Genomic DNA, 12,188 nt, shown 5'->3' on the forward strand with positions numbered 1-12,188 from the left:
ATCCATTACATTTAATATTTTGGCTTTGATTACTATTTATGTTTGCCTTTCTTTAGAATAACTAAAAACATATTAACAACATCAAACACTTCAGTCTGGTAAGCTTCTGAGATTGGGTAGATATGACAAAGAATGTCCCTATAACTTTTCTTATGTGCATTTCTCAATCACTAGCAGCTGTATATAACTAAATATTTACTCATGTGATGGAGAGAGAGAGGTACTCAAAATTTTACCATCATCACATGTCTCACCTAAGTCTCCCAGTCTCACAGCTTCCCAGGAAATGACAACCCCGTCTCCATCATCCATAACACCCTGGCCAACGTCCCAGCTGTCCAGATGACCACTGAGCAGCACCCCCTAAAAGCATACAAATGAATAGTAAAATAAATATTTAATAACATAGTTTCTCTGCATTGTTTCATTCTTTATATAAAGTTGCACAATTGTTTATTCATTCATTCAGTTTACATAACACACTGTATAGGGAAAAAAGGCAACCTTTTCCAGATGTTGACTGTGAGTCTAAATAGATCTTGTCAAACCCAGGCCACAGTGAAAGCCTTTAAACTGATGCTCTAGATTAGATTTAAACTCTAAACATCCTCTTCTCATCTTCCATACAGTAGTTCTAACACTAGCTAAGAATATATTTCTACTCCACTGAGACCATCTTCTACACTCCACTTTACATGCACTTTCAGCACTGCTGCACAAACTTTAGGAATATAGCTTACAAATAACGCTCTCCACTTTTGTTTCATATTGTCAATCTGCCATTCATACAAGAACCTCCATGGGGTGGTCAAATATTAGGGCAATAAACATTCTGAATGCTTTTAAAAATCGTGAACATTTGGGGTATAAAGCTGAAATGAAGTCTGTTTTTCAGACTCGCCTCAGTAAAGTGAATTTTTCAGTTGATTTGTCAGCTATTAGCCTACAGCACCCTGTTGGCAAATTTACAAATGCTGTCTGGACATCCACGAATCAGCTACAGGCACAATCCCTCAAAATGTATATTTGAATACTGTGGCAGATTTTGTCTAAACCATGTCATGTTGTTGTCAGTCTCATGACAGGTTAACAGTCCCAACAGCATAATGAGTAAAGGCTAACGATAATCTACGACAACCATCTGTGGGTTACAACGGGTGAACTCTGAAGCAACAGCCAATGTGCCAACAGCAAAAGTAATAAAACATGCTGTAGTGACCGTTCTTATGTGTTCAACAAAATCTACTGTGAGACTTTGTGCTTTCATCATCAGACAACAGAATCTGTAATAGTTTGTAATACTCAAAGGGCTACAACATGTACAAACAAAATAACAAGTCAACCAAAACTAATAAAAATAAATAAATAAATAAATAAATAATAATAATAATAATAGTCATAAATTAATGACATTACGGATGGAGATGTCTAGGTGGAAATGGTTCATACTGTTAGAGCAGGTGAATTCTTGAACAGGAGACATTTCAAAATCCGTATGATGTTGCTTTTTTATTTTGAAGATATTTTGAAGAATCTATAGCTCTTTTACAGTATAAACCAAAAAGCTGCTAATGGCAGCTATTAAGCTTCGACAATGACTAAGAACACCATTTAAGTAGACAAAATGATGGTTGCATTATTTCTCAAGTCTACTAAGGTCTTTGAGTCAGAAAAAAAGAGACATTCAAGTTATGATTCAACAATCATCTTCAAAAAAGCAAAATGTCATTCATGTTTGTCAAAAATACACCACCATTCAAATGTTTGCAAACAGTAAATGACAGTAAAGACTTATACTGTTTGATTTTTTTTTTTTTTTAAATAAATGCAGTTTTTTACATCATATCGTCCCCTTGGAATTATAAGGTTCTATCTGACATTTTTGTCAAAATTGAGTTATTCACATATTCTTATTCTGCGACAATTTATTTACATTATGTGTTTTTTTATATTAATTTGTGTACATTTTGGGATTTTTTATTGAACTATCCAACTTTGGATTTTATTGAACTTAACAACTAGAAATAGAATTCCAACTTTGCAAGTTCAGTCTGGTGCTTCTGACTCACAGCCTGTAAGTACATTTACATATTGTGACACATGTCCCGAGCTCTCATCAGAATCTCCCTGGTAACAGAGCAGGCACACCTGCACCTGCTCATCACGGGGTGAGCGGCCACACCTGCGCCCCATCAGCCGCTGGAGAGATGTCTCCGCAAGACTCTACTAATCTTGTCTTTCCCTTTGCCCGCAGAGAGCAGCATGTGACCGCCAGCCCCAATGCCCACAGGAGAGCACGGACCCACACTGCACCAGCGCACCCATAGCCAAGACGCTGAGCACCGAGCACCAAACTGCCTCACAGCAACGCCTTCCACAACAATTTCTGTTAATAAAATCCACCCTTCATGGAACTTACCTTCATCCTCGAGTCGTGTCCTACTTCACCCCGCCACACTGGTGGAGAATGCAGGCATAACAGTGAAGAGGATACCGACGACCCCTCCCCACATGGCGTTCTACGATTGGACTGGTTTGGATAGTTTTTTTTCCCCACGCTTCTTACCTCACGTATTTCCACCAGCAGCAAATCATGGAGCACATGGCCTCCCGGCAGGGGAACCCCAGCATGAGTGGGCCGCGCTCCGTCTCGCCACAGCCCTGCGAACTCCACTACTTGACCCCCGTGTCAGGCAACCCAGGCAACCCAGCCACTGCCCAGGATGACAGCACACAATGACGTGACGATGTACCTCCAGATGTTTGAGACATGCGGGAGGCGTGGCCCAAGGAGGAATGGGCATGCATTGTTGTCCCACTGCTCACGAGTACTTCGCTCTTCCCCCGGAACAAAGCATCTCCTACAAGGACTTACGGAAGGACAGCCTGGGAAGGATGGGGCTGTCTCCGATCAGTGCGGCCCAACTGTTCAACGAATGGACCTTCGACCCACGGCAGCCGGCCAGGGCACAAGCTGCTAGCCTCTCGCGTCTGGCCCAACACTGGTTGCTGGCCTGGGGTCCCTCCGTACACCAGGTAGCAGAGCGCATTGTGGTCAACCGCCTCCTATGTGCTCTTCCCCACCCACTACGTCAGGCTGCCAGCATGCGAAACCCGGCCAACGTGGATGAATTCGTCGAGAGCCACCCAACACCAGAAGGTAGGGGAGAGAGTGCCGCCATTTCCCCGAAGGGTGGTCCAGTTCATATCCACTCTCGACCTTACCAAGGGCTACTGGCAGGTCCCCTTGACAGATCAGGCAAAACTGAAAATGGCCTTCTCTACCCCAAGTGGCTACTGGCAGTACCGGGTCCTTCCATTCCGCCTACACGGGGCCCTGGCCACTTTCCAATGGCTAATGGATGTCCTCCTCCGACCGCATCAGGCCTATGCGGTGGCCTACCTCGACGACGTCGTTATCCACTCAGAGACCTGGGAGGACCATCTGGAACGGCTGCGGAGGGTGCTGCCAAAACTACGCCGGGCTGGCCTGACCGCCAACTCCCAGAAGTGTCATCTGGCCTTCGCCGAAGCAAAATACTTGGGGTACCAGGTGGGTCGCAGCCTTATAAAACCTCAAGAGAAGAAGATGGCAGCTATCCTCTCCGCACCGCGGCCCACCTCCAAGACACAGGTACGGGCCTTTTTGGGGTTGGCAGAGTACTACCGCTGCTTTATCCCTAACTTCTTGTCCTTAGCTTCTCCCCTGACAGACCTGACCAGGAATGGGCAGCCGGAGAAGGTCCTGTGGACCTCCGAGATGGAAGCAGCATTCCTCAAGATCAAAGCAGCCCTCACAACAGAACCAGTCCTCCGAGCCCCCGACTTCAACTACTTCTTCAACTGAGGAACACCCGGTGAAGTTCATAAGCTGAAAGCTGACCCCTGCAGAACAACGGTATGCCACGGTGGAGAGGAAAGCATTGGCCATCAAGTGGGCAGTCCGGGAGCTCCGGTATTATCTCCTCAGCCGCCACTTCACCCTCCTTACGGACCACGCTCCCCTGCAGTGGATGGCCCGAGCGAAGGAGACCAATGCCAGGGTGACATGCTGGTTCCTTGCACTCCAGGACTTCAACTTCACCATGCAACACCAAGCGGGGATAGCCAACGCCAACGCCAATAGAGTCTCCCGCCTGTGGTCAGCTTTCGCAGGTCTGTCAGGCTCCACTCCCTGCTCTCCCCTGATCTCCCCACTTCTCCAGAGGAACAGGACGGCACTTTGGGGGGGGGGGGGGGTGACATGTGTCCCGAGCTCTCATCAGCGTTGCCCTGGAAACAGAGCAGGCACACCTGCACCTGCTCATCACGGGCTGAGCGGCCACACCTGTGCCCCATCAGCCGCTGCTCATATAAACCCCGCAAGCGGGTACAGAGGTGAGAGATGTCTCCGCAAGACTCGGCTTATCTTGTCTTTCCCTTTGCCAGCAGAGAGCAGCGTGTGACCGCCAGCCCCAACGCCCACGGGAGAGCACGGACCCACACTGCACCAGCGCACCATTAGCCAAGATGCCGAGCACCAAACCGCCTCACAGCAATGCCTTCCACAACCCTTCGGAGAACTTACCTTCATCCTCGAGTCGTGTCGTACTTTACCCCGCCACAATATGTAAAGAATTTTCCACTGATGATTCAAACAGTAGCACTTGTTGTTTGTCATTACTCCGATCACAAATGCAGACAAGTTTATGTTTACGCAGCATGATTTGCAACACAACATGTAAAAAGACAATATAAGTTATTATAATCAGTAATTATGTCCCCACTGGATGAAACAAATACCTCGTTCATGAGGGTTTTATTGGTTTTGTCTCGTCTTGCTGGGAGAAGGCATGACAGTTTGTTAAGGGCCGTAAAATTTCAATCACACGCTTCAGGTATTTGGCCAATCACAACGCACTGGATAGCTGGCCAATCAGCGCACACTGCGCTTTTCACAATGATGAGCTGCTCCGGGTGTGTGTTGTGCTGTGTGTATGCAATTTGGATGGGTAAAATGCAGAGCACGAATTCTGAGTATGGTTACCATACTTGGCTGTATGTCACGTCACTTTATAAATAATAATGAATAATACAGATCAAATAACATTCTGAGTGAATAATGGGTAAATAAAGATTTTTTAATCACTGAGTGAATTATTAATTGGAATTCCTGAAAGAAAACACTCATGGTAACATTAAACATAGAAGTAAAAATTATCATTTTCAGTATTACACAGCATCAACAACATCTAAAAGCTTTGCCAATGCACAAAATCAACATTAAACTTTTGGTAATTTCTGTAATCCTCTTCAAAGCCAGCTCACAAGCAGAAGCTATTTTCCATTTCTTTCAAGTACAAAATGCAAACAAACAAAGAGTAAACCAGATATTTTCAGAGACTGATGTTAGACAAGCACTGCATACATTACTGTTTGGCAGGAGGACCAGCCTATTTTGATGTGGTCCTCAAATTTGGAAATGATGGATAAACCTAAACATGTTTTTATATTAAAAAAAAAGAAAAGAAAATGCAAATATTTTTCTAATTGCAGTTTTGGTTTTGAATATATTTCAGACTAACTAGTATAATAATATGGACAGTATAACCATGCTGGCCAACCAAAAAAAGAGGGATTTAGTGGTGAGTACTGAGACAAAGAGAGATCTGTCTCCAGATTAATCTTAACTTCCTGATAACTATGTGACAGGGTGGACTGTAAGGGCTGACTGACCTCATAATTAAACACTATCATGTCACCATTAATGAGCTCTGACAGGATGAGGCTATTAATTACGAGGCATTGAAATATGAATGAGTAAGTGAAATTAAGAGAGTGAACAGGGAGAGGATGACTTCAGCCTAATGTGCCCGCAATCATTCAATATCCTGCAGTAAATCTGGACCAGACAGGATATGATTAGGATGTGTAAATGAAAAAGAAAACAGATGCTAATCAAATAAAATGTAGTCTCAGCTTGATATTTTCAGTGAAATAATAATATAGTATATCATATTTGTTGAGGATATTGTTCACCCCCCAAAAAAATTCTATCATCATTAATTTTGCATTCATGCCATTCCAAACCTGTATGACCAAAAAAAAAAAAAAAAAAAAAAAACTGACACTGATTAAAGAAAACACTGAGACATAAAGTGTCTTTCATGTTCTACAGAAGAAAGTCATACAGGGATGAGGATGAGATATTAGTTTTAATTTAGTATTTTATATGAAAGAGAGAAAGAGAGATACAGAGGGACTGAAAGAACATGCAGTTTCCCTTGCCCTTTGCCTTACCCCTCTGTTTCGCACGATCATGTTTAGGGGTAGGGGTGTCCCGATTCTCTTTTGGTTGGAGGGATAGGGGTAAGGGGAAGGGCCAGATAGCCCTCCAGACTGTTTTTTTCAGGACCACACTTCAGATGAAGGGGTATGAATTATCTCAGTGTTAACCGGCTTCAGCGTCAACATGGCTGCTGGAGCGAACATACATGTAAACATTTTTGGCATTGATAAAGATTTTAACTAAAAGTATTTTATTAATTTTTTTTGTTACAGTACATTCAACCGAATGTAGTTCATATTCACGGTCAAGTTACTCAAAGAAATTTTTGCCAAAAAAATGATAAATTTGATAACAAAATATCATTACAGACACAAATTTCCATGTCTGATCAGGGCGATAACCACCATAGACATTGAGGAGGGCTAGTACTCTCAATAATTAGAAATCACTAAACCCTTTTCTCAAATATTGCCAATTCAAGAGAGAGAGATAGAGAAATGTTTCTCTTTTTAGAGTGAGGTTACTTTAAAAACAGCTATTTTATCCTCTTATTGCTGTAAAGTCCTCTGCTCCTGGATGTGTAAGCTGCACCGTATGATATGTGTGCATTTGTGTGTGTGTGTGCGTGTGTGTGTGTGTGTGTGTCAGTAAGCAGCACATAGATATAGAATATATGTGTAGTATATATGTGTATTGTAGGAGCTAGACGATGTATGATGACGTTTGACGGTATAGTAGTGGGCCAAAGACAGAGGTTACACAAACAGTCATTCACTCTCTCCACCCCCACCACTTCCTGGAACTCCATTATTGTGTGTGCTGAAAAGAGTGTAGCATTTAGAGCAAAACCAGAGAGTTGTTTAAAAAACATGTGGTAAGAGAATGAGCCAGCGTTACAGAGCAGATAAAGGGAAGGACTCGCTGTGAAATGAACAGCATGCACGCTCTTTCACAAGTCAGTAAATCATTCACAATTCACCTTCAGACGACTTTGTTGTAACTCAAATCATCATGAGAAGGAAAAGGACAAAACAAGAAAACTATACACACAGTGATGAAATGTTTGACCAGATCCTAGAAATGTTCAAATTGTTGTTGCCTTAGGAACTGTCAGGAAAGAAAATCAGATTTTCATTAAAATCTTACTTAATTCTCTCAATATCAAAATATAGTACACAGCTCTGTTTCAAAAGTTTTTAAGATATTTAAAATGAATATACTGGGTTTAAAACAAATTAAGCTCTATTACAATACATAATTTGTGACATACTGTTGATTATCATATAAACTAACTTTGGTTAAAATTGGTCCCAGTAATGTACTTACAATGGAAGTTTGTGGGGCAATGGTTTCTGGAGGATTTAAAAGCAGGAATGCAAATTTTTGTATGATTTTAAAAAGATGGCTGTGAATTTCCCAGCAAATTTCATGTTTTTTCATGCCCATTTCTGCTCTCCTTTTAAAGTAATAGTTTGCATTGTAATGAATTTGAAGGGAGAATAATAAAGAACAGTTTAAATGTAGGCTATCCCGAATTGTAGTGTCTATTATAAGAAACAGAGTTCATTTCAAATCAAATTTAGCTGATACTAATTTGCAGATGAATAATTGCATACATAATTAGCATTTATCAAGACCTCAGTAACTGAATTATTTCATTTTATGCAGATTAAAGTATTAAATAGACTTTACCAAAGTGCCCTTAAAATAATTGTTTTTTATGACTGTATGATGAGTTTGAATTGATTCTTTCTTATAACTAAAGACTATTTAACTATTTAATTAATATACGACCCCTTAAAGTTTGAAATTAATAAATTCAAAACTGCTGGACAGATTTATTGGTCAGTTTATTAAATTGTAAATAAGAAAGGAATTCAGCATTTGCTTGGTATTAATTGCTCGGGAATAAATGTCAACCAATTCCAATACCAGAAAACAAAACACAACATCCCACAGACGCCACTGCAAGAATTCAGGCACACACACACACACACACACACACACACACACACACACAATTCATTCAACAAAATGTTGGACAATTCTCTACTGATCTGACTAGATGAGCCATTGGCAGTTTAAATTTAGCACTTATTGCATTTCATTTTTCTGCTCAGCCCAACAATTATGTCTGCCAAAAATAGTGACTTTTTCAGGTCATCCAGCCACACTGTGAATTGAAGAAATGAGAACGGACTGATCAAATGCACAGATGTGCGTAATGAGGCAAACATCACACAATTAAGCTGTCAAATTCACTTTCAAATTCCCCAATAAACACTGACATCAAACAATTCAGTTCCATTCAGTTCCAGAACTGGAAAGTTTTTGTGTCTGTGTTGTGCCTGCAAACACAACAAAAGATAACACAGAGCATTCAGAATCAGATTGGACATTCTCACTAATTAGGGACCAAGCACCGAAGGTGCATAGGCACCTATTGTATCCGTTAGGATTCTTTTTCATTAATAATATTCCGCTTCCGTCCCAAGTATATTGCAGCCGATAGAACTGCTTGTGGGAAAGTTGTATACTTTGGCACACTGATAGAGGACAGTCCCAACATTAAATATAGCAAATTTGAAGTCTCTATTTGAAGTCTCATTTTTGTGTACCACAGCGACGAATTTGAAGCATGATGCCAAAATGACACTTCTGTTTGTATCTCTGCAATGCTTTGGCATACTGACACCAAACTTTGTGTGTGCCATTTTCACCTCACTTAGAACACACCAAAATGATTTGATTACAGCACCACCTTTTGTTCAAAAGTGGTAAGCCATTTAATCATATTACTAGTGCTTGAATTTACGATTGTTCAGCCATTTCAATTACAATCATCCTAAAATTGATGTAATCAATGCTTATTGTGGCATTTGGTGTGATCCTCCATGCCATGCTTAGCTCCTCAATTTGCCGGTGGACTGCTTGGCCCTGTAATTGCTGCTTGCAGCTATATTATTCCATTTGAAATTCACTGAAGATTGTAGTTATTATGTATTTTTTATATTCCAATTGGACACTTGGAAGGTTTTTGTTCTTGTATTCTAAATCTCATTTCCTATCACGTTCTCAGAAAACTGAGTCATTGATGATTCTAGCAGTCAAGGTCATGTGCATTATATTAAAGTGCTATTGATATTGTAAGTGATTTTAACCAGTTTTAGAAAAGCATCAAATGAATTTTTTTTTTTTTTTGAAATATTAGAAATTAGTGCCAGACTTCAAATAGAAAATTTGATTCAGCATTTCACATAAATGACACCCCTTTAATAAATAATAATAATTTAAAAAAATGATTATAAAGTACACAAAAACTAGATGACAGTTAATATAAGTTTATGCAAGGGGGATTTTTGCCTGAGGTCGAGGTTAATCTTAACCCAGTAATGGGACAAGATGTGCCACTGTCATTATTTTAATGTTGTGCAATAAAAACTAAATTAGCAAATGTTTCCATTTAGTTCCCCTAATATAACGGATGATGCATTATCATTATCATCATGATATATAGTGAGTGTAGAAAAGAATCACTTTAAAATAATCAATTTTTTTATTATTTGTAGTCTGAAATTAAAACATCTGAGAGAAAGATATAACATCAACATGTCAGAAAAAAAAAACAGAATAACTGAGTTGGAAAAAGGATTACCCTCGACACCCCCCCCCCCCTAAAAAGACTTGTAAACTAGATCAGATGTAGCTAATAACCTTCTCAATGGCACACAAATCAATCAACTGTGTTAAGCTGTGGTCATTTCTATAAGCACAGCATGAAAATATATTTCCTGGAATTTCAGTCCTTGGTAGTGCAGCTGAAGCAAACAATCAACTCTGGGTGGCAAGGCACTATGAAAAGATCTCCAGAATAAAGTTCAAGTCAGTAAATGGATACAAAAAATATATATATAAAAATATATATTAAATATATAATATAATATAAAACATTCCAGGCTTTATCACAGTGAAGTCTTTTATTAAGAAGTGGATGTCAGGGTTTGCAAGGGAGGAACTCAAGTGCAGACAGGATTCAACACAAAAGGGTTTATTAAATACAAAAAGGGAAAACAAAAACCCACGAGGGGGAAAACAAGGGCTAGGGTAAGGACTAAATAACCAAACAAGACAGGGCTGACCAGATAAAGACACTAAACACTAACTATAAACAAACACTCACGGTATACAGGATACAATCACAGTCACAAGTGTGGAACACATCTGAGAAACACGTAAGTAACACAATGAACCGACGCAAGACAGAGCACACTAGGAGATCTAAATAGGGGGAACAATCAAGACACGACAGGTGGCACAGATGGGACAATCAAGACAGGACTAGGTTAACAAGGGGGGCGGGGCAAGGGAACGAGACAACACAAGCACATGGCCCAAAGACAAGGCCATGCGCTTGTACACAAAACAAGGGTCTGTCATGATCCTGCCTCAAGACTAGGAAAAATCAAGGACACGAGGGCAGGATCATGACAGAACCCCTCCCTTAAGGAGCGGCTTCCAGACCCTGTCCTTAGGAGGACAGGACGAAGGCTGACGACGGGGGGAACGGGCAGGTCTGGGTGGTGAGGGGCGGGGAGGGGTCTCAGGACAACTGACAGGGGACATGACAGGAGCAGACAAGGGACGCGGGGCAAGACTTACAGGACGCGGGGAGACGACAGCTGGACACGGGGGAACAACATCTACTGGACACGGGGGGACAACATCTACTGGACACGGGGGGACCACAGGACACGGGGCCACATCAACGGGACACGGGGCCACATCAACGGGACACGGGGCCACATCAACAGGACACGGGGCCACATCAACAGGACACGGGGCCACATCAACAGGACACGGGGCCACATCAACAGGACACGGGGAGACAACGGCTGGACATTTGGGACTTCTGGGGACAGGGTCAGGGGACAAGACAGGACTGACGGGGATTTCTAAAATTTGGACAAGACGGGACAAATAATCAGAAAATGCTTTAGCAGCTAGGACAATTGGCATCTCCTTATGAGATGAAACCGACTGTACAAGAGTCTTTGCTGCAGAGTCGGCCGCGGCTCTCTCCTCCGCTCTCACGACTGCCGACTTGCATACAGCTTTCTTTCCCGGCTCGGGCACGCTAGCGCTCACCGCTGCTGACTCGGACACGCTCACTGCTGCTGGCTCGGGCATGCTCACTGCTGCTGGCTCAGGCACGCCAGCGCTCTCCGCTGCTGGCTCGGGCAAGCTCACCGCTGCTGGGTCGGGCACGCCAGCGCTCTCCGCTGCTGGCACGGGAGGAAACGGGGTCACAGGACCGGCAGGCCCCCTCTTCCTCCTCTTCCTCCTTGGGCGCGGTGCAGAGACCACAGCTGGGTCAGAGGCGGGTTGGGGGAGTTCGGTCTCTGGCAGGGCTGACTCTGACGATTCCGAGGCAGACTCCCACGATAACCGTCTCCCTCGCTTCCCGGGGAGACCGACGGGTGTGGGAGGCACCTCAGGACTCGGTGAGGGATGTGCCTGATCCCCCAGAGTGGCCACGGCCAGGATACGACCCTCTGGAACCGTTGGCAGCTGGGTAGGTGGGGACCTCTGGGGCTCCTCCTCTCGCCCGCTCACTCCGGAACGACCTCCCCTGGTCCCCCGGAACACCACAAGGCGAGAGCCCTCAAAACAAACTCGCTGGCTGGCTGATGCCATCCAGCATTGCCTCCTGTCTGCTGAGTTCCTTGGTGGTCGGTTCATTCTGTCAGGGTTTGCAAGGGAGGAACTCAAGTGCAGACAGGATTCAACACAAAAGGGTTTATTAAATACAAAAAGGGAAAACAAAAACCCACGAGGGGGAAAACAAGGGCTAGGGTAAGGACTAAATAACCAAACAAGACAGGGCTGACCAGATAAAGACACTAAACACTAACTATAAACA

General features: G+C 42.8%; 1 pseudogene; it reads right to left on the reverse strand.

The window, feature by feature from the left end:
* LOC113059506 (carboxypeptidase Q-like) overlaps positions 1 to 12,188 on the reverse strand; it is a 48,936-nt pseudogene that overhangs the window by 15,353 nt on the left and 21,395 nt on the right.

This window comes from Carassius auratus, chromosome 41 (assembly GCF_003368295.1).
Source record: "Carassius auratus strain Wakin chromosome 41, ASM336829v1, whole genome shotgun sequence".
NCBI lineage: Eukaryota > Metazoa > Chordata > Actinopteri > Cypriniformes > Cyprinidae > Carassius > Carassius auratus.